The sequence below is a fragment of the Chelonoidis abingdonii genome, chromosome 4 (assembly GCF_003597395.2).
Source record: "Chelonoidis abingdonii isolate Lonesome George chromosome 4, CheloAbing_2.0, whole genome shotgun sequence".
NCBI classification, from domain to species: domain Eukaryota; kingdom Metazoa; phylum Chordata; order Testudines; family Testudinidae; genus Chelonoidis; species Chelonoidis abingdonii.
In genome coordinates, this window is record NC_133772.1 from 132,341,229 (window position 1) to 132,362,132 (window position 20,904).

The following is a 20,904-nucleotide window of genomic DNA, read 5'->3' on the forward strand; positions in this document are numbered from 1 at the left end:
AAATAACACTTTCTTATTTATTTTATCCGCACTATAGAAGCCTATTTTCCAAGCTGAACAGTCCCAGTCTTCTTAATCTCTTCTCATATAGAAACTGGTCCATACCCTAATCATTTGTGTTGCCCTTGTCTGTACCTTTTTCAATTCTAGTATCACTTTTTTCTGTTTTTTGAACTGGAGTGACCAGAACTGCACACAGTATTCAAGGTATGGGTGTATGATGGATTTATGTAGTGGCATTATGATATTTATTGTCTTATTATCTATCCCTTTCCTAATGATTCCTAACATGGTTAGCTTTTTTGACTGCTGCTCATCGAGCAGATGTTTTCAGAGAACTATCCACAATGACTCCAAGATCTTTCTTGAGTAGTAATAGCTAATTTACATCCTATCAGTTTGTATGTGTAAGCGGAGTCTGGATGAGCTCTCCCCTGACCTCTAGTGATGAGCCATGGAAAAAGACTCTAGAAGCTGATCTTGTTTGCATGGACACACCCACTCTGCCTAGGTGCTCAGCATGATGGGACTACTTGCCCAAATGATCACTTGTGGCTGGTGTTGGATCCCTAGTCTCCTTGTTATTGGGGCAGGAGTAATAAAGTGTTGCTATCCTTGTTGTGTGAACTGAGGGCAGCAGAACTGTACCTGGCCTACCCCAATGGAGGGACTCACCCTCAACTGAACGGCTCTCACGAGGTAGGGGACATGGGTTCCAAAGGGTGGGTGGGTGGACAGGCAGGGTTTAAGGGCTGAGATACTAGTTGATTCTTTTTCTCCTTGTGTTTTAATAAAAGTTAATTTAGACTCAATTGAGAATCTTATTATATGCTGCAGAGCTAACATCACTGATACTTACCTACTTTGGACAGTGTCTCTATTGCAAAAAACTGCCCCATGTGCACCAGTAGTGAGCCTCCCCACTAACAGCTGAAATCACTGAGAGCTCCATTAAGTGTGTGTGTGGGGGGGCCCTGAAGACATCTTGGCAAGTGGGTAGCTAGCAGGGTGGCTGGCAGAGAGATGCAACCAGCAGGGCACCTAGCAGACAGGTGAGGCAAGTGGCTAGCAGGGTGGCTAGCAGAGGGGCTAGACCAGAGCCCTGCAGAGGCTTGGCAATTTGCCATTGGGGTGATGAGCAAGTGCCCAAGCAGTGCAGCATGTGAGGTGCCTACTTACCCACCCCCTGCCTTCCACGTAGGGTGGGAGGTGAACTTTGCGGATGAACCTCTGAACTCTGGGACTGCATTAGCCAAGGACAGCAACTGTGAGTGGGGTACAGAGAAGGGATGAGCATATTAAAGGGACTTTTGCATTGCTGGACTTAAGACCCTGAGAGGAAAAGGACACAGCTTAACTTACTTGGGTGTGGGTCTTTTGCTCATGGTTTGTGTTTATGAGCCCTAGTTGTGGCATTTTCCCAAATTAATGCTGAGTTAATTCCCTACTTTTATTAAAAGTTTTTGCTACAGTCAGATGCTGTGCTTACAAGAGGGGAAGTATTGCCTCTCAGTGAGGTGGTATGTAATTGTCCCCGGTCACTGGGTGGGGGCTTGAGCCGGTTTTGTGTGGTATTGTTGAAAAGGAACCCCAAGATACTGAACCCAGCCCTTGTTGCTGCTGGCTATTTATCTTTCTCCATTCTGAAAACTGATTATTTATTCCTATCCTTTGTTTCTTGTCTTTTAATCAGTTACTGATCTGTGAGAGGATCTTTCGTCTTATCCCATGACAGTTTACTTTGCTTAAGAGACCTTGTCAAAGGCTTTCTAAAAGTGTAAGTACCTATTTACATTCGATCACCATTATAGACATGTTTGACCCCCTCAAAGAATTCTAATAAATTGTTAAGGTATGATTTCTTTTTACAAGAGCCACGTTGGCTCTTCTTCCACAAATCATGTCAATCTATGTGTCTGATAATTCTGTTCTTTACTATAGTTCTAGTCAATTTGACTGGTAATGAAGTTAGGCTTACTGGTCTGTAATTGCCAGGATCTGCTCTGGAACATTTTTTTTTTTAATTGGCATTACATTAGCTACCCTCCAGTCATCTGGTTCAGAGGCTGATTTAAGTGAAAGGTTACATACCACAGTTAATAGTTCTGCAATTTTGTATCTGAGTTCCTTCAGAAATCTTGGGTGAATACCATCTGGTCCTGGTTTAAATTATTGATTTGTTCCAAAACCTCCTCTATTGACATCTCAATCTGGGACAAGTTCCTCAGATCTGTCACCTAAAAAGAATGGGTCATGTGTGGGAGGCTCCTTCATATCCTCTGCAGTGAAGACTGATGCAAAGAATTAATTTAGCTTCTCTGCAATGGCCTTATTTCCCTAGAGTTCTCCTTTTACCACCTTGATTGTCAAGTGGCCGCACTGATAGTTTGGCGGGTTTCCTGCTTCTGATGTGCTTACAAAAACTGACAGCAGAATTTTTTAAAATCTTTTACTAGTTGCTCTTCAAATTTGTTTTTGGTCTGCCTAATTATACATTTACACTTGACTTGCCAGAGTTTATGCTCCTTTCTATTTTCCTCAGTAGGATTTGACTTCCAATTTTTAAAAGATGCCTTTTTGCCTCTAACTGCCTCTTTTACTCTGTTGTTTAGCTATGGTGACATATTTTGGTTTTCTTGCTATTTTTTTTTAAATGTGGGGTATACATTTAATTTGAGACTCTCTTATGGTGTTTTAAATGAGTTTCCATGCAGCTTGCAGGCATTTCACTCTTATGCCTATTCCTTTTAATTTGTTTAACTAGTTTCCTCATTTTTGTGTAGTTCCCCCTTTTGAAGTTAAATGTTACTCTGGTGGGCTTCATTGGTATTCCCACCACCACCACCACAAGGATGTTAAATTTAAATATATTGCGGTTGCTATTACCAAGAGGTTCAGCTATATTCACCTCTTGGACTAGATCCTGTGCTCTACTTAGGACTAAATCAAGAATTGCTACTTTCCTTCCTTCCCTTGTGGGTTCTAGCACTAGCTGCTCCAAGAAGCAGTCATTAGTAGGATTTTTTTTTAAGTGTCAAATTAACAGTCCTGGAGACTGGAATCCTCTTTCTAACCACAGAACAGATACAGTATGGGCAGATGTGATACAAGCTTTATCATCTCATAGCTGCCCTGCCTATGTTCCTCAACCAAAGACCGAATGGCCCACTTCTAGGAGTGTGAAGTGGCTGTTTGTTCTTTAGGCCTGTTTCTCCACTCTGATGAGACTGGCAGGGCAGTCTAATGAGACTGGCAGGGCAATTATGCTGGTAACTCTTACAGTGTGGATACTTGTCCACTAAGGATGGGACAGACACCACCAAATCACTTCACACAGACTAACAAACAGACACTGATGATGCATAAAATTTGAGACTTTGGGGACGCAGATCTTTGCATCCTAACAATTATACTAAAATATACAATAATTATTTAAGCCATACACAGAATAGGCAATTACTTTTAAATGTAAAATATCTTTGATAGGGAAAATATTTCTCTCAAAGAAGTCACTAAATGTTTACACTTTCAGTGGACTAAAATATAGTTCAGATGATGAGTTTCCAGGCTACATCAGCAGTTAGGTACATTCTGGTAAACTACTTCAATCGTGTATTAAAACTTCACACCAAAAAGTTAGAACAGGAAACTAATTTAGAAGACAATTGAATTTGAATAATAAATCAGACTGGGGTAATGTTCTTAGCTCATCTGGATTTTTAAGGAGGCAGTATTCCCAAATAACTCATTTTACAATTAAAGATTAAATGAAATAAGGTTCTGTCAATATTTCAGAAGCTCTAACTTGGCACAAATAGAATGCATATAAAATTTGTCATTAGTAATAGTAAAAACCAGTATTTTGTGATTTTCACAGATAAAACACATTTAAAACCAAAAAGTATTTCAAAATAGCTTCTTTTCTCAATTTATGAGGCTGGTAAATATCTTGATGATGATTATTTCTATTAAGGTTTTGGAAGGGACTACACTACACTTCGATAGTGCCTTTCATTTAATATCCAGGTGTTTCATGGACATACTAATAAAAGCTGTCATAACTGTTTTTTGAGGTAGGCTTTACAGTGGACTTTTCACTCCTCTCTGAAGTGCAGATAACTACCTCTTGGGTGGAGCATTGTTTCCTGTTAGCCATTTATCTTCTGCTTTCTTCCAAACTTAGATTTTCCCATATGGCAACACACATGCTGTTGCTAGACTCCTAGCCTTTCTACACAGACTCTTATTTTTATGAGCCATCTTTGCACCTATGACCTTTCATCTCAACGTCTCAAAGCACTTAAAGGTGAATATTATATCCCTACCTTATAGTGAGCAAAACTTTGGCACAGAGCAACGAAGTAAGTTATTTATTATTTGTATTATGGTTCTACCTAGTACCACTGTGCTTGATACTGCACAAACACAGAACACAGCTTCTATGCCAAAGAGCTGACAATCTGGGTAATTTGCATAGTTAACTCTTGCCATTTTTTTATAGCGAATCTCACAATAAATACTTGGTGTTTTACTTAAAGCCTCAGCTCCTGGATTCATGTGAATATGTGAGAATCTCAGCTTTCATTTTTAAAACAAGTGTGTTTCTATCCTTCTGTCTGCAGAGAAAAGTTTGAAAATATGACCTGAGTGTACTCTAAAGTTTAAAAAAATAACCCAAAAGGCACATAAAAATAACCCTAAATGTATTTTCAAGACAGTCTCGTGATTTTTGAACATTTCGGATTGACAATACTGTTAAATGTATGCTGCCATTTTTAGCTAAAATCGTGACTTTAATCTGAGATCACAGCTTCGTTCTTGATGCATCAATTAGGAATAATAGATCTGTGGAAGACTGAGATCGTATTTCTGGGACTAGTGTTCCTGGATGTGCAGTTGTGGTAACTATAGCAGTGCCCTACACTGAATTCTAAAGAACATTCTGTTTGGGGGCGTCAAAGTAACTCTGCAGGCATAACACAAAATGTGACCAATTCATTGTCATCTAGCAGGACTGCAGCTCCATTCTTTCCAATGGGGAGACGGGAAAGAGCCCAGGTGACAGATGTGTCCGTATCAGCAGAGATGCTGGAGAGAAGTAGAGATGGATCCTGAGTTCCAAAGCTCAGGGGTTTGGCTCCAGGGGCTTGGTTCAAGTCTCATTTATAAAAAGGAAACAGACTAGCAACATGGGATCACGTCCCTGGTGACCAGGCTTTTTACAATAACTTACCCTCCTCTAGGTGATATAGACAGAGGTACCAGTACTGAAGAGATCCAGGTGGACTGGGGACAGAACAATACCCAAATCAGTGAATCATTCTCTGGAAAGGCAAGGCAAGTGTGAAGTTAATTTGTTAGTTTAGTTAGGTGGTACCCATTACACCTCTCTGGCATTTAGGGCAGTGACGAAGCTCCTCCACTCCTGTCTGTTTCTGGCAAATCTTTCAATGGTTCCTCAGCTGTGCCCCAGGTTTTTCTGCTCAGCTTCCACAGCTCTTCGCCATGTTGTTTTTGGACAGCCTAGTTTTTGCTTGCCTTCAGGTGTCCATATTATTGCTATTCTGGTGATGGAATCAGTTTCCATCCGAAGCTCATGACCGATCCATCTCCAACACCTCCTGGCAATGATAGTGTTCATATCTTCTTGGCAAGAGTGAAGCTGATCAGTAAAGAGAAATGGCTGCAAGGTCTGTAATAAAACCCTGTTAGTTCTGGGAGGGTGTTTCTGTGCCTACATGTTCCTTGCAAGCCTCTCTCTCTTCTGAGTGCTACATACTATCTATTGATCCAGTTATTGCAAATTTTACACTAGACGGAGCCTCAGTTTCCTAGAGATTTAATTCTCTTCAAATTCTTTTCTGTTCTGGATAGGTTCTTGTATCATGTTCATTGCCATAGTATCTGACCATCTTCCAACAGTGCATTGAGCAATGTGACTAGCATCCATCACGTGGTGTTTGTTCTCTCATCCTCTCTGCAAGGAGAGAACTGTATGGAATGGAGTATCTTGTTTTGGTAGGGTGGATTGTTCGTCTTTTTAAAATATTCATGTTGCTATGTTTGTTAGAGAAGGCAAGGTAAAAGAAATGTGCTTTGCACTTGGAATGGAAAGTGGCAAGGTTTGTGATGATCCTCAGCTCCTGGGAGAAGTCATTCCACAGTCTCAGACCCTCCCCAGGGAAAGTGCTGTCTCCTGCACAGAGGAGCTTTATCCTTGTTTGCAGAGAATTCCATTGTGCTAGAGGAGTGAAGTTGTCAACCACAGTCTTCATCCCAAAGCTTTAGATGGTCTCTTAGATATCCTGGGTCCGGGGCACCTTGAAGATAGGGACTGAGATATTGATGTTGATTTGACATTCTATGGGAACCAAGTGCAGAGTGGAGGATATGTATCATGTGCTTCCAGTAGCTTGTGTTGTTGAGGAGATGAGCTGCAGTGTTCTTTGCTGCAGCATCCCCTGCCAGGGTCATGCTAATTTCTGAAATCTTGTGGCGCGAGGGTTGTTCCTGCTATCTAGTCACTTCATTTACGTATTTTATTCACTCTTACGCCTCATATTCCTTTAGTTTTGTCCATAACTTTTAGCTTCCCACTTGTGTAAATCTGACCTTGTGGCCTGTGTTAGAGATCTGAACAGCTGAAGCCAGCATGCAGAGTCTTGTACCCTGCATGCTATTTCCTGGATAGGGAGACAGTGAGCTCACACTATTGGAGCTTACTGTCCCTTACTACATCTGTGCCTAGTGACACATGCACGTAACATAGAGAATGTGATGCCATTGTAAGTTTCTCCACAGCAGGGAGGAGTGCTGGCAGCAATCTGTTTACAGTATGAACGTGCCAGCTGAGTATTTCAGTTTTGCACGAAAATTCTCTTGCTGACTCCAAATGAAATCTGCCTGTCCATCAAAATGCATTGTGCCTGGCAAATTTTCAGTATCCCCACAGAGCAGGGGTGAGGGGGAGTTTTCTGCAGCTACATAATGTACTACTGTTTCCATAGAGAAGATAGTGACCTCCTATAGGTGCAGATCAGGAGCAACTCAAATTAAGTCACTGGAATTACACCCCAGTGTGAGGCTTCATCTGCATTTCATCTTGGAGGTGTGATTCCCAGCTCACATAGATGTACCCACACTAGCTCAGCTCGAGCTAGCACCTGAACATAAGAATGGCCATGCCGTGTCAGGCCAACAGTCCATCTAGCCCTGTATCCTGTCTTTGACAGTGGCCAGTGCCAGATGCTTCAAAGGGAGTGAACAGAACAGGGCAATTTATGGAGTGATCCACCCCCTGTCGTACAGTCCCAGCTTCTGGCAGTCAGAGATATAGGACACTCAGAGCATGGGGTTGCGTCCCTGACCATTGATGGACCTATCCTCCATGAACTTTTCTAGTCCTTTTTGAACTCAATAATACTTTTGGTCTTCACAACATCCCCTGGCAATGAGTTGTGTGAAGAAGTACTTCCTAAGGTGTGTTTTAAACGTGTTGCCTATTTATTTCATTGAGTGGTTCCTGGCTCGTGTGTTATGAGGAGGAGTAAATAATGCTTCCTTATTCACATTCTCCACACCCTTCAGGATTTTATAGACCTCTGTCATATGTCCTCTCAGTCACCTCTTTGCTAAGATTAACAGCCCCAGTCTTTTTAAACTCTCCTCATATGGAAGCTGTTCCATATCTCTAATCATTTTTGTTGCCTTTCTCTGTGCTTTTTCCAATTTTAATATATCTTTTTTTGAGATGGGGTGACCAGAACAACATGCAATATTGAAAGTGTGGGGTTACCCTGGATTGAATGTATGGGTGTACTTATGGTTTTATGTTCTTAGAGCTAGGGAATCACACGTCTCTGCTCAAAAGTAGATGTTGCTCCCTTCTGCAGACACTATCAGCTGTGTGCATAGAATTAGAGGCTGGCTGAGAATGTGGCCTGGCCTATCATCGCTGTGGAGATTTGTTCTGCTCCAAGTGACATCTCATGCAAATTCTTCAATGAATGAATTTGCATCATTAACAATATTTGCATATAATCACAAATGTAAGCTTATCATCAACACACACTTCCCTGAGCAGTGTTGAAGGAGCTGCACAAAACTTGGCAACACTGGCTGGCTGGGTAGGTGAATAAGTATTTGAGGGAGTCTGAGTGGGTAGCAACTGGGGCTGAGAGTGTTACTGGTGCTATATGGATTAATGGGCTGCTGTGGGGGTGGCTGTGTAATGGGTTGCTGCAGAGCAGGGTTCTCTTATGGGGGCAGGAAATGTTGCGGCTGCTATTGGTGGGTAGGTGGGTGGAGGTACATTTGGACTCCTGAAGTCCAGGGGGCTGGGGGAAGCCTGGTGCAGCTGGCTGCAGGGGACGGGAACCAGGGCAAGTGTATTGGGCCCCTCCTCTTTGGCTGTGCCCCAGCCACCTTCTCCATCTGCCGCCGCCGCCTCCTCCTCCCAGTCGCTCATTCGTGGCCCTGGGTCAGTATGTTGCTTGCTTAGCATGTGCCAAAGCAGTCTCTAGCCACCAAAAGCTAGAAGTGCAGGCGATGCCTGCAACTGTCCCTCAGCCCAGTCGGGCACGTGAGAATCCAGTTGGCTGTAGGAATGTGTGACAAGGCTGCCAAATGTGTGAGATATTCCAGGGCTGGCACATGTGTAAAACTGACATGTGACTATGACAGGGAGGCTTAGGAGAGAAGAATAAAGCAGGCAAGGAAGTGTGTATGTAAGCAGAAAAGAAGTTAAAACATCCAGTGTCAGAGTCTGATGGGAATGTTTGCCTGATCAGCTGCAGTACTTGACCCTATGAGCGTGAGAAAACCATGAGGGCCAGCTCTGGACATTATAATTTGGGAAATTTGAGGAGAATCCCCTTTCCCACCCCTTCGCTCCACTTGACATTTGAGATGAGCTGGAGCTGTGTAGTTCATCTCTAGAACAGGGGCTGGTGGCAGGACAGAGGGAAATTGGAGGTGGTTTTCCTTTGATCCATCTCTCCAATCGAAACCCCAATTGCGGGGAAGGCTTTTGGCAGAGACTGAATGGGGACTGAATTCACTAAATCAAAAGGCAGAGTTCTCATGTCCCACTGGGACAGCCAAAAAGCCATTGCTGCAGACAAGTGGGGGAAAGAAAGGAAGCACTGAGCAAAGCCTGCTGCAGCCTGGTGGCTGGTTTCTGGTACATTGCGTGAGGGAAGAAATGCTAGAGGGGTTAGAGTAAATGTCAGCAAGAAGTGGGAGGCCCAGACTCTGCTTGACAGGCCCATTCCAGAGGGGTATGTGGATGCTTTTAGAAATACTTTGAAGTATTAAGACACAAATAGATCATATTTCAGAGATAAGAGACTGTTCTTCTGCTCCATAACATGGTACAATGTGAAGTGTAAACTGCAGTCCACAATGACCCATTGGAATAAAAATATTCCAGTATTGATTGCTCATCTGGACACCACTTATTACAAATGGCTTATATATAATATACTCATATTGTTGGGAGGAGGATAGCTCAGTGGTTTGAGCACTGGCCTGCTAAGCCCAGGGTTGTGAGTTCAATCCTTGAGGGGGCTGCTTTGGGATCCGAAGCAAGAGCAATATTTGGTTGTGCTAATGAAGGCAGAGGGGCTGGACTCAATGGTCCCTTCTGGCTCTGAGAGATAGATATATCTTCATATAAGAGTTAAGTGTTGGTTGAGCAAAGTATGCTTAACCCCACAAGTCCAGGCAAACACTCTCTGGTTGCAGGAGTTATAGTTACAGAGCTTTGAGAGGAAAGATTAGGACAAATGTACAAAACACAGACTGCAGAACAAGCAAGTTGCTCACAGGGAGAGGATGATTACAACTCTCATTGCCACAGGCCTTTTATCTACTGGGCCTGTCCCAAGGCCTAAAAAAGAAAGTGCAATCACACCCAAGGGCAGTGACTTCCCTATCTCCACCCCGCTCCAGCTCAGAAATATTAATACACCAGCTGCTTTTGTTGCTGCTGCCTAGAACCATCTCTGTTTTCTTCAACAGCAAGGGAACAGGAGAACTTTTTTAAGGCAGTGCTTTGAGCCAGGCTTACTACAGTGACTGACTCTACATCCCACTTGGTACTGGCAACAGTACCTCACCTCCAGGGCTGGAGGAGGGAGAGATCAGTGGTTCGAGCATTAGTCTCCTAAACTCAGGGTTGTGAGTTCAATCCTTAAGGGGGCCACTTAGGAGTCTAGGGCAAAAATCAGTAGTTGGTCCTGCTAGTAAAGGCAGGGGGCTGGATTCAATAACCTTTCAGGGTCCCTTCCAGCTCTATGAGATATAGGTGTATTATCTCTAGGCTACCACTGAGGCAAAATGAGTTCCTAGACTAAGAGCACTTCACCAGTATAGAAACCATACCAGCAAAGCACTCCTAGCTGTATTGTCAAAACAGTGCTTCATACTGGTGCAGAAAAATCATCCCATGAGTGAAACGAACCATACAGGTACAAGTATGATAGGATAACAAGCCTTGTGGATAAGGGAGAAGCAGTGGATGTGGTATACCTAGACCTTCGTAAGGCATTTGATACAGTCTCACATGATATCCTTGTCAATAAACTAGGGAAATACAATTTAGATGGGGCTACTATAAGGTGGGTGCATAACTGGCTGGATAACCATATTCAGAGAGTAGTTATTAATGGCTCCCAATCCTGCTGGAAAGGTATAACAAGTGGGGTTTCCACAGGGGTCTGTTTTTGGACCGGCTCTGTTCAATATTTCATCAACGACTTAGATGTTGGCATAGAGTGTGCTTATTAAGTTTGCGGACAATACCAAACTGGGAGGATTGCACTGCTTTAGGACAGGGTCAAAATTCAAATGACCTGGACAAATTGGGAAATGGTCTGAAGTAAACGGATGAAGTTCAATAAAGACAAATGCAAAGTGCTCCACTTAGGAAAGAACAATCAGTTTCACACATACAGAATGGGAAGAGACTGCTAGGAAGGAGTATATGGCAGAAAGAGATCTAGGAGCCATAGTAGACCACAAGCTAATATCAGTCAACAGTGTGATACTGTTGCAAAAAACCAAACATGATTCTGGGATGCATTAACAGGTGTGTTGTAAACAAGACACAAGCAGTCATTCTTCCGCTCTACTCTGCGCTGGTTAGGCCTCAACTGGAGTATTGTGTCCAGTTCTGGGCACCGCATTTCAAGAAAGATGTGGAGAAATTGGAGAGGGTCCAGAGAAGACCACAAGAATGATTAAAGGTCTGAGAACATGACCTAGAAGGAAGGCTGAAAGAATTGGTTTATTTAGTTTGAAAAAGAGAAGACTGAGAGGACATGATAGCAGTTTTCAGGTATCTAAAGGGTTCATCAGGAGGAGGGAGAAAACTTGTTCACTTTAGCCTCCAATGATAGAACAAGAAGCAATGGGCTTAAACTGCAGCAAGGGAGATTTAGGTTGGACATTAGGAAAAAGTTACTAACTGTCAGGGTAGTTAAACACTGGAATAAATTGCCTAGGAAGGTTGTGGAATCTCCATCTCTGGAGATAAAGAGTAGGTTAGATAAATGTCTATCAGGGATGGTCTAGACTGCACTGGTCCTGCCATGAGGGCAGAGGACTGGACTCGATGACCTCTCGAGATCCCTTCCAGTCCTAGAGTCTATGAATCTATGAATAAATGCAGTTTTGCCAGTATAACAGTGTCTGTACCAGGGGCTCCTGCTGGCACAACAGTGTCTGTCAAGGATTGCACTTCTTCATACCCCTGACCAGCAGAGTCATGTTGGCAGAAGTCTGTGGTGTAATTTGCAGGCTTGGATTTTCAAAGATGCCCCAGGGAGTTAGGTGCTCAACTCCCATTGAATTTCAGTGGGATTTGGGCACCTACTTCACTTAAGCTGCTTTGTGTAATTTGCTAAACATTTAATGGTTAGAACAGATGCCCTTTTCTAACGACTAGGCAGCAACCCTGCTCTGCCATACCTGTATTACTTTGGCCTCTAACAGGTCTGACTCATATCAGCTGGCGCCCGAGAGAACAGTATTTCATTAAAGTTGCTGCAATAGCAGCTGCATGGTGGAAACTAAGACTCTGTATGCATTAGAAGGGCTTTGGGAGTATAGCTGTAGATGCAAAGCTTCCTAGCAGAGATGCAGCTTATATTGGCAAAGTGTTTTTGCCAGTACTGCTTATAACAGTTCCCTGAGCAAAATTAAGCTGTACCAGTAAATGCACTTTTTATCTTATCAGAGCTCTAATGTAGTTGTCTAATGCCATAGTTGTCTTGGCATAAATGTTGCCCACACACACACACACACACACACACACACACACACACACACGCCCCTCGATATTACTATACTGGCAAAGGTCTAGCATAAACCTGGCCTAAAAGAGGTGGGTGAGCATTTAAAGGAGTAGATCACGCTCCTTCCCTGCTAGTGAGGGAATACGGTGTGTATCTCTGCTGCCTGCAGCATGACAAGCCTGGGGACTTGCAGTGATGGGATCTAGGCGGATCTTATGATACTAATATATGCCAGTGGCTTTCAGGTTGTAGTGACCTGTAAGACACATCCTTGTCTCTCTAGACCTTTACTAGTCATCAGTCATTTCAGGGCCTGATTCTCCTCTCACTTGCACCAGTTTTTCACAAGTGTCTATTGCAGAGAGTTCTATGTAAATGCAAGGAGAGTCAGGCTCTTGTGTGTGCCGTTAGCCTGACTCTGGTGTGCTGAAGTGTCCAGATTTTTTTATTTTTGGCGTTTGTCACAATGAACCACATCTCATACTGAAACTTACTGATGAGACTCATGGGTGTCCGGTTCTTATTTCCACTGAGGCTGCTTTCCGCCACTCTGGCAGCACAAAGGGTCTTTTGAGTAGCCCCTCTAAATTTTCCTCCGTCCCTCACTGAAATGCAGTGGTTCAGAGCTGCTTTCCCAGAGATGTGTAATGGCTTCCAATTTTGTGATATTCCAGGAGTCCCCTTTCAAGCCCTTTACCAAGCTACTTAACAAATGACATTGAATATAAGCAAGATTCATTTTGTGAAGTTTCTGCTACAAAGGTGAGCCAATCATCACATCTGTTGCACAATTCCTGGGGGAAAAGGAATATTTAAAGTTTCACTTTTGTTTAGGCCGTGGTTCTCCAGACGATCGGGTCTGATTTTCTTTGAAAAGAGGCTCTGAGCCTGATCCTCCTGCTCTTTGATACCCAGGCAAATGTCATGAACCTTGTACAAGTGCCCACAGTATTTTGTACATGTACACTTGGATTGCATTTATCTTTACAAGGTACACAATGCCCTATATCTGAGAGCAAGGTGGAGCAGGCTCAGTGCCAGGACCCTGTGCTTGAATATCTTAGAATAATAGAAATGTAGGGACCCCTGGGCTGAGGCAGGTAAAACTAAATCATCTCTGACAGGCATTTGTCTAACCTGTTCTTTAAAACCTGCAGTGCCGTGGATTGTAGAACTTACCTTGGAAGCCTATTCCAGTGCTTAACTACCCTTATAGTTAGAAAACTTCTCCTAATCTCTAATCTAATCTGTTTTGCTGCGAATTATGATCATTGCTATTTGTCCTACTTTCAATGGACATGGAGGTTAATTGATCACCATCCTCTTCATAACAACCCTTAACATATTTGAAGATAGTTATCAGCTCTTCTCTCCTCAGCCTCAGTCTTCTTTTCTCAAGACTAAACGTGCCTGTTTTTTTTTTAACCTTTCCTCATAGATCAGGTTTTCTAAATCTGATCTTTTTTTGTTGCTGTCCTCTGCATTCTCCAGTCTGTCCACATCTTTCCTAAAGTGTGGTGCCCAAAACTGAACCCACTATTCCAGCTGAGGTGCCAAGTAGAGTGAGACAATTACCTCCCATGTCTTACATATGGCACTCTTGTTAATACACCCCAGAATGATATTAAACCTTTTTGGTCACTGCATCACATTAAAAGCAGCAGAGAATCCTGTGGCATCTTATAGACTAACAGACGTTTTGGAGCGTGAGCTTTCGTGGGTGAATATTCAATTGTTGATTCATACTCAATTTATGATCCACTAGATCCCACAGAGCCTTTATAGCAGCATTACTGCGTAGACGGTTATTCCTCATTTCACAGTTCTGCATTTGATTTTTTTTTTTTCCTTCTTGAGAGTTTAAGCCCCGGTCTACACTATGAGGTTAGGTCAAATTTAGCCGCATTAGGTTGATTTTATAAGCAATGCATCTACACAACCAACTCTGTTCCATCAACCTAAAGGGCTCTTAAAATCAACTGCTGTACTCCTCCCTGGTGAGGGGAGTAGTGCTAAAATCGACCTTGCTGGGTTGAATTTGGGGTAGTGCATACGCAATTTGACAGAATTGGCCTCTGGGGGCTATCCCAGAGTGCTCCAATGTGACTGCTTTGCACAGCACTTTTAACTCCGATGCACTAGCCAGGTACACAGGAAAAGCCCAGGAAATTTTGAATTTCATTTCCTGTTTGGTCAGTGTGGTGAGCTCAGCAGCACAGATGACCATGCAGTGCCCCCCAGAATTGCAAATGAGCTCCAGCCTGGACTGAACAGGAGACACGGGGTCTGACTGCTGTATGGGGAGAAGAATCTGTGCAGGCCGAACTCCGATCAAAAAGAAGAAATGCTAATATATATGCCAAAATCGCACAGGGCATGCTGGAGAGAGGCTACAACAGGGACACACAGCAGTGCCGCGTGAAAGTTAAGGAGCTCAGGCAAGCCTACCAAAAGACAAAGGAGGCCAACAGTCACTCCGGATCAGAGCCTCATACATGCTGCTTCTATGGTCAGCTGCATGGCATTCTGTTGTCGGGGGGGACCCTACCACTACCCTACCACTGTCCGTGGGCACCTGCAAGGGGGGAGTCTCACGCAACAGAGAGGAGGATTTTGTGGATGAGAAAGAGGAGGAGAATGCGCAGCAGGCAAGCGGAGAATCTGTTCTTCCCGGCAGCCAGGACCTTTTTATCACCTTAGAGCCAGAACCCTCCCAAGGGGAGTTCTGGACCTTGAAGCCGGAAAAGGCACCTCTGATGAGTGCACATTTGTAACTACACTACAGGGTTTAAAAGCAATTGTGTTTAATGTTTGATTTGCCCTGAAGAATTGGGATTCATTCCCAGCTAGTACAGCTACTGGAAAAGTCTGTTAACGTGTCTGGAGATGGAGCGGGAATCCTCCAGGGATAGCTCCATGAAACTTTCCTGGAGGTACTCTGAAAGCCTTTGCAGAAGGTGTCTGGGGAGGGCTGCCTTATTTCGTCCTCCATGGTGGGATACTTTACCACGCCAAGCCAGTATCAAGTATTCTGGAATCACTGCAGCACAAAGCATAGCAGCGAATGGTCCTGGGTTTTGGTCGCATTCAAGCAACATTGGTCTTTATCTTTCTGTGTTAGTCTCAGGAGAGTGATATCATTCATGGTCACCTCGTTGAAATAGGGGAATTTTTGCAAAGGAACAGTGAAAGGACCCTGTTCATGCTGGGCTGTTTGCGCTTGGCTGAAAGGGATCATCCCTAAGAATAGCCATGCAGTGGGGGGACGGGTGAAGGGATCATCCCAGAGACAAGGGATTTCAGACCACTTCTCTAATTTGGCAAGCTTTTTGTGAATTCTAATCCTGTCCTCCAAAGTGTTTGCAACCCCTCCCAGCTTGCTGTCATCTGAAAATTTTTTAAGCAGACTCTCCTGTCTATTAGCCAAGTCATTAGTGAAAATATTGAATAGTACCAAACTCAGGACTGACCCTGCTGGACCCCACTAGACATACCCTCCCATTGCTAACTACTCTTTAAGTATGGTCTTTCACCTAGTTGTGGTCCCACCTTATAATAACTTCATCTAGACCTCATTTCCCTAGTTTGCTCATGAGAAGGTCATGTGGGACTGTGCCAAAAGCCTTTTAAAATCAAGATGTACCACGTCTACAGCTCCACTCCCCACCCTCTGAGGTATTTCAGTTAGTGTCAGTTTCACACATCCCGCTGGCCCAAGCTTCCCAAGATGCTTTGTCTTCTTTTAGGTGAGGCATGCTGACAACTTCTGGTCATAAAAGATTTCTTGGCTTTTTTCATAAGTGGAGACATTAATCCTGCTGTCTCAGTCAAATTCCAGCATAGGAGGAATGTAATTAGCCAACTAAAACCCTCTGATACCAGCTGATATAACTGCTTCTTGTCCTCTCCTGTTATGTGTTTTTGCACAGTTGCTGCATTCACCCCAGAAGCAGCTGCACTTCACAGGTGGATGACTATGCCAATCCATACCCATGAAATCAGTTTCCTACCCAAGGGAAGAAGCATCTCTTAGGACCAGAGGCTGTAGAAGTGGAAGGGACCTCCTGGATCATCAACTCCAGTCCCCTGCTGTCAGAGGCAACTCCATCACCTCTTAAAGGCATCTCTTCTGCTGTTGTTTATTCAAAGTGCCTCAGTGTCTGTGAACAAAGCAGAGTTTTGCCCTGAAGACAAAGGGGAACCAGCACTGTAAATTAATTGTGTTAATCAGATATCGAAAGGCTACTTTGCTTATTATGGAATAAGCAGCATTATCGAGTAAGCTGTTATCTATCTCCTGTGACAGACCCAGACCAGTGGGGTACAGGAGTCTGGTAGAGGGCAAATATACTGGTCATTGGCTGAGTAGTTTTCTGTTCCCTGAGTGACCAGAGCAGGGGCTGCACTAGAGTAATCAGAAACCTGCTAGAACCAATTCAGGCAGACAAGTTGATTAGAACACCTGCAGCCAATCAAGGCAGGCTAATCAGGGCACCTGGGTTTAAAAAGGAGCTCACTCCAGTCAGGGAAGGGGGAGCCAGAGGAGAGGGTGTGTGTGAGGAGCTGGGAGCAAGAGGCACAAAGAGCTGAGAGTGAGAGGGTGTGCTGCTGGAGGACTATGGAGTACAAGTGTTATCAGACACCAGGAGGAAGACACCTGTGGTGAGGATAAAGAAGGTGTTTGGAGGAGGCCATGGGGAAGTAGCCCAGGGACTTGTAGCTGTCATGCAGCTGTTAGTCATGCAGCTGTTACAAGAGGCACTATAGACAGCTGCAATCCACAGGGCCCTGGGCTGGAACCCGGAGTAGAGGGTGGGCCTGGGTTCCCCCCAAACCTCCCAACTCCTGATCAGATGCAGGAGGAATTGATCCAGACTGTGGGGAAGATCACTGAGGTGAGCAAATCCGCCAGTAAGCGCAGGACCCACCAAGGTAGAGGAGGAACTTTGTCACACTCCTTTCCTATTATAAACAGCCAGCCCACCACATTACACTCACATGGAGCCTCTATTTTACTTGTTAGCAGGCTGTGTGTCATATCAGCACCTCAGCAGCTTAAGGGATGAAATGCCAATAATTTATGGAGGTGGTGTTTTCTCTCCTTTCCTCCCCAGGAGTGGGGCTACTAAATGGACTCCCGTTACATCCAAACTAACTCCTGCTTCTCTTGGGGTAATACTCCCCTCTGTGGCTGGTGTTTGGCTTTCCTTTGCTAAGAAACTATTGAGTTGATGAAAGGATTTTTTTGTATAGCTCTGCCATGATTCACTTTAGCTCACTTGTCTTAATGCTGTCAATGGACGCATGCTCGGGTTGTTCTCTGTCAGATCTTATTGGCCTCAGAGTGAAACTCCTCACGTGTGTGAGGTTTTATTTTCAACACTGCAGTGTTGTGGCCTAATTTGACATGCTTGTGTTTAGCACAGCAGCTCTAGTTGTCTTGCAAGCAATGCTGATGAGAGACTGCACATTTCAGGTGTTCAGTTTTCCCATTGTTACAAAGAGCGATGGCATTCCTGGATTTCTTTCAGCCACTGTAATGTCAGGCTGTCATATTTGTCAAATCCACTAGAGGGCAATATGATCTGCCCTGGGAGTGAGAGTTAAACGTTAGCTTTTCTGGAGCATGTGAGGAAATGATTAAAACTAGAGAGAGACAAGGTGGGTGAGATAATATCTTTTATTGGACCAACTTCGGTTAGTGGAAGAGACAAGCTTTCAAACTTCACAGAGCCCTTCTAGAGTCTAAGTTATTGAACTGAGGTCTTCCTTTTTCATGGAGTGAAGTTGCTTCAGTGCATTTGCAGGATAAACAGGGAACGACAACAGAGTTTTGCACAAACTACAGTGTCGGGGGCGGGGGGGGGCAGTAGGGAGTGGGAACTGTGTCAGTCAGCCCAAGGTTGTCCCTGTGTGTCAAATAACTTGCGTGATGAGAATTGCTGGTATAAGCAGGGATGTGAGCTAATTACTGACAGTAAAATGACACAAGAAATCTACTCTCAGTGACTACAGCTCACTTCACTGCAATGGCAAGGAAATGCAGGTGCAACAACTGTTTGTCCTTGCTCTGACTAAAAGTGCCTGCGTGGGAATAGATCAATACTTCCAAGGTGATACAGAGGTGGGGGCTCTTTCTAAAGGTTAAAAGGGCAGTCTAGTTTCACAATAAAATTGACAAGTGTGACCATAATCAGAGGTTACAGAAATCCCTGATTTCTCCCCCATTGTAGCCATGCAAGCTACTGGTTGTTCTGTAAGGGAGGGGCTGCACAACAATGGGAGCGCCCGGAGTCGTTCTACCTAGGTGGGTTGGGGGATAGAAACATCTGCAATCACTAAATATGTTTGGTCACCAAGCTGTGTCACCTGCATCTCTCCTAGCTACAACCAGCCTTCTGTTGTGTCCACACGCCAGTTCCTCTATGTCCTCTGAGTGTGTGCACCCACACCCATCACACTGCCTAGCTGTGCTTCTATCAGTGCCTTCTGAGACAAACTGCACAACCCCAACCAGCTGGTGTGTCAGCAGGGGGCAGTGTCCCAAGGATGCACATGCAGAGCGGCCCCAGCAACATGCAGGGCTGCCTTTATTACCTGGATTACGGCAGCCCCTAAAGGCCCAGGTCAGGACTGGGGACCACTTGTTCAAACACGCTGTTAGCTTTTTACGGCAGGGATCATCTGTCACTATTCACAAGCTGCAACAAGTAGATGGACCAGGCAGGCAGATGGAATGGGGATGGAGGGGATAGAAATGGTAATAAGAGTCATACAAATGGAGAAGTCCTAACACCCGGAGATCTGGGAGGCAGGGGGACTGAATATCCTGGTTAGGGGTTGTATCAGCACAGAGCAGTGACAATCACAGTGACTTCGCTATATGAACATGTTGCGTTAGGGCTCCAGCAAGACCAAGCTCTGCCTGCTTCCATGGCTACTTACCAAGTAACCTTCCTGCATGGTCATCAACCACCTGAGAACCAGCAGGGCCATTAACGGGTTACAAATTGGATCAGCCAGCCACCTCTATGCCCGGAGGGAGTGTGCCTTGGAGTGGGGATGCTTCCACCCTGTGCTCCTTTTGCACCAGCTCTTTCCCACTGCCTGGAGTGAGAGAGGGGCTATGGCTCCACCCATGAGGCAGGTGCTGCGGATGAGTTGTGATCCCCGGTCCTAGCTGACTAAGAATTTAGTTGAATAAGGACTGGTCTAGTTATTACTTAGTCCTGTCCGGAGTGAAGAGGATTGGACTAGATGACCTACTGATGTCCCTTCCAGTCCTACATGTCTATGATTCATTTCCTATTATTTTTTGTTACTCTGTCAGGTCCATTCCCCACCCTGAGCTGTTTGTTTGTCTCCTCCACCTGTTACGTGTAACTTCTTAGACTGTTCGCCATTTGGGGCCAGGCCTGTCATTTATTAGATGTCTGTACAGTGGCCAGTCCAACTGTGCCCTCTAGACTGGGGTCTCTAAGCCAAAGGTTCTCACAACAAAATTTTTGGTGGCCTCAGAGTGCAGCCACCAACTCTCGCTGGTGGCCACTCTGACCATTTTTCCCAAAATAATTAACTTTAGGAAAAACAAATATGCACATATACATGTCCAAATCATTGTAATTTATTTAGGTAGGATTTTTTGTGTGTACAGATTTAATAATAAAAATAACATACAGTTGTGTCTATTCTTTACTGAACCTAAGTAGAATAGAAACACAAATAAGGTGCTTTGCATATTCTTGTCTTTTTTCTTCCTGTTTCTTTTGCTTTTTTGTTCTTGTTTTTTTAAGACTCGCTAGCTACTAAGTTTGCTGTGAAAAGGGATATTAACAAACATACAAATATCACTTTTCACAGCAGACTTACTCAGCCCTGGGGACAAATGAAGACCTGGATGGGGGAGGTGGGTTTGGAGGCAGTGGGGGCCAGAGACAATGGGCCACTGCGGGAGTCGGTGGAGGCCAGGATGATGGGGGGATGATGAGCTTGGGGCCAGAGCCTACCACTGCACAGCCTGGGAAAGGAGCTCAAAGCCCTGTGGCTGGGGCCTGCCACCAGCTGTCCCAGAGCTGAAGCCCACCCTCAGGAAGGTGGGGAACTCACTGACTGCCTGCTTCTCCAGCTTGCATGTCTCTAGAGGGAAGCAGGGCCCAACTACTGCTGGCAGCCATGGGGGGAGGGGCTGCTTCACCTCCCCCCCCATCACCGCCCAGGAGGGTGTGGTCACAAGAAAAGCCCCTGGTGGCCGTATTTAAGAAACGCTGCTCTAGGCACCACTGCTCACTCTTCTGCATGCTTGCTTCTCTTCCTGTCATAACCTAGCCCATAAGAACTACTGGTGCTAGGCAGGCTGGGTCTGGTGACCCATTGTGGGATTGGAATGTTGTTGGTTTAAGAGGAAAGTTTTGTGTCAGTGTCAACATGAGACTCTACACAGAGAGACGTGTTCACATTGGTTTTTCTGCACCACTGAGGGGAGCTAATTTGCTCAGTACTGCCTTTTTTCTCATGCTGAACCATTCCTGAAATGTACTGCTTCTTCAACAGATTGAATAGCCAAAATGTTCCAGAATGTTTTGTTGCTATTGTCTGAATAGCTCCTCCC

At 44.6% G+C, this 20,904-nt stretch overlaps 1 long non-coding RNA gene across 4 annotated transcripts in view; it reads left to right on the plus strand.

Annotated features, from left to right (window-relative positions):
- The window catches only part of LOC142046791 (uncharacterized), a 156,234-nt gene that overhangs the window by 59,832 nt on the left and 75,498 nt on the right, over nucleotides 1-20,904 (plus strand). For all 4 annotated transcript variants that reach the window (XR_012655839.1, XR_012655838.1, XR_012655841.1 and 1 more), the window contains exon 4: nucleotides 1,694-1,777. This is a non-coding gene — a long non-coding RNA (uncharacterized LOC142046791). The remainder of the gene's footprint in view (nucleotides 1-1,693; nucleotides 1,778-20,904) is intronic.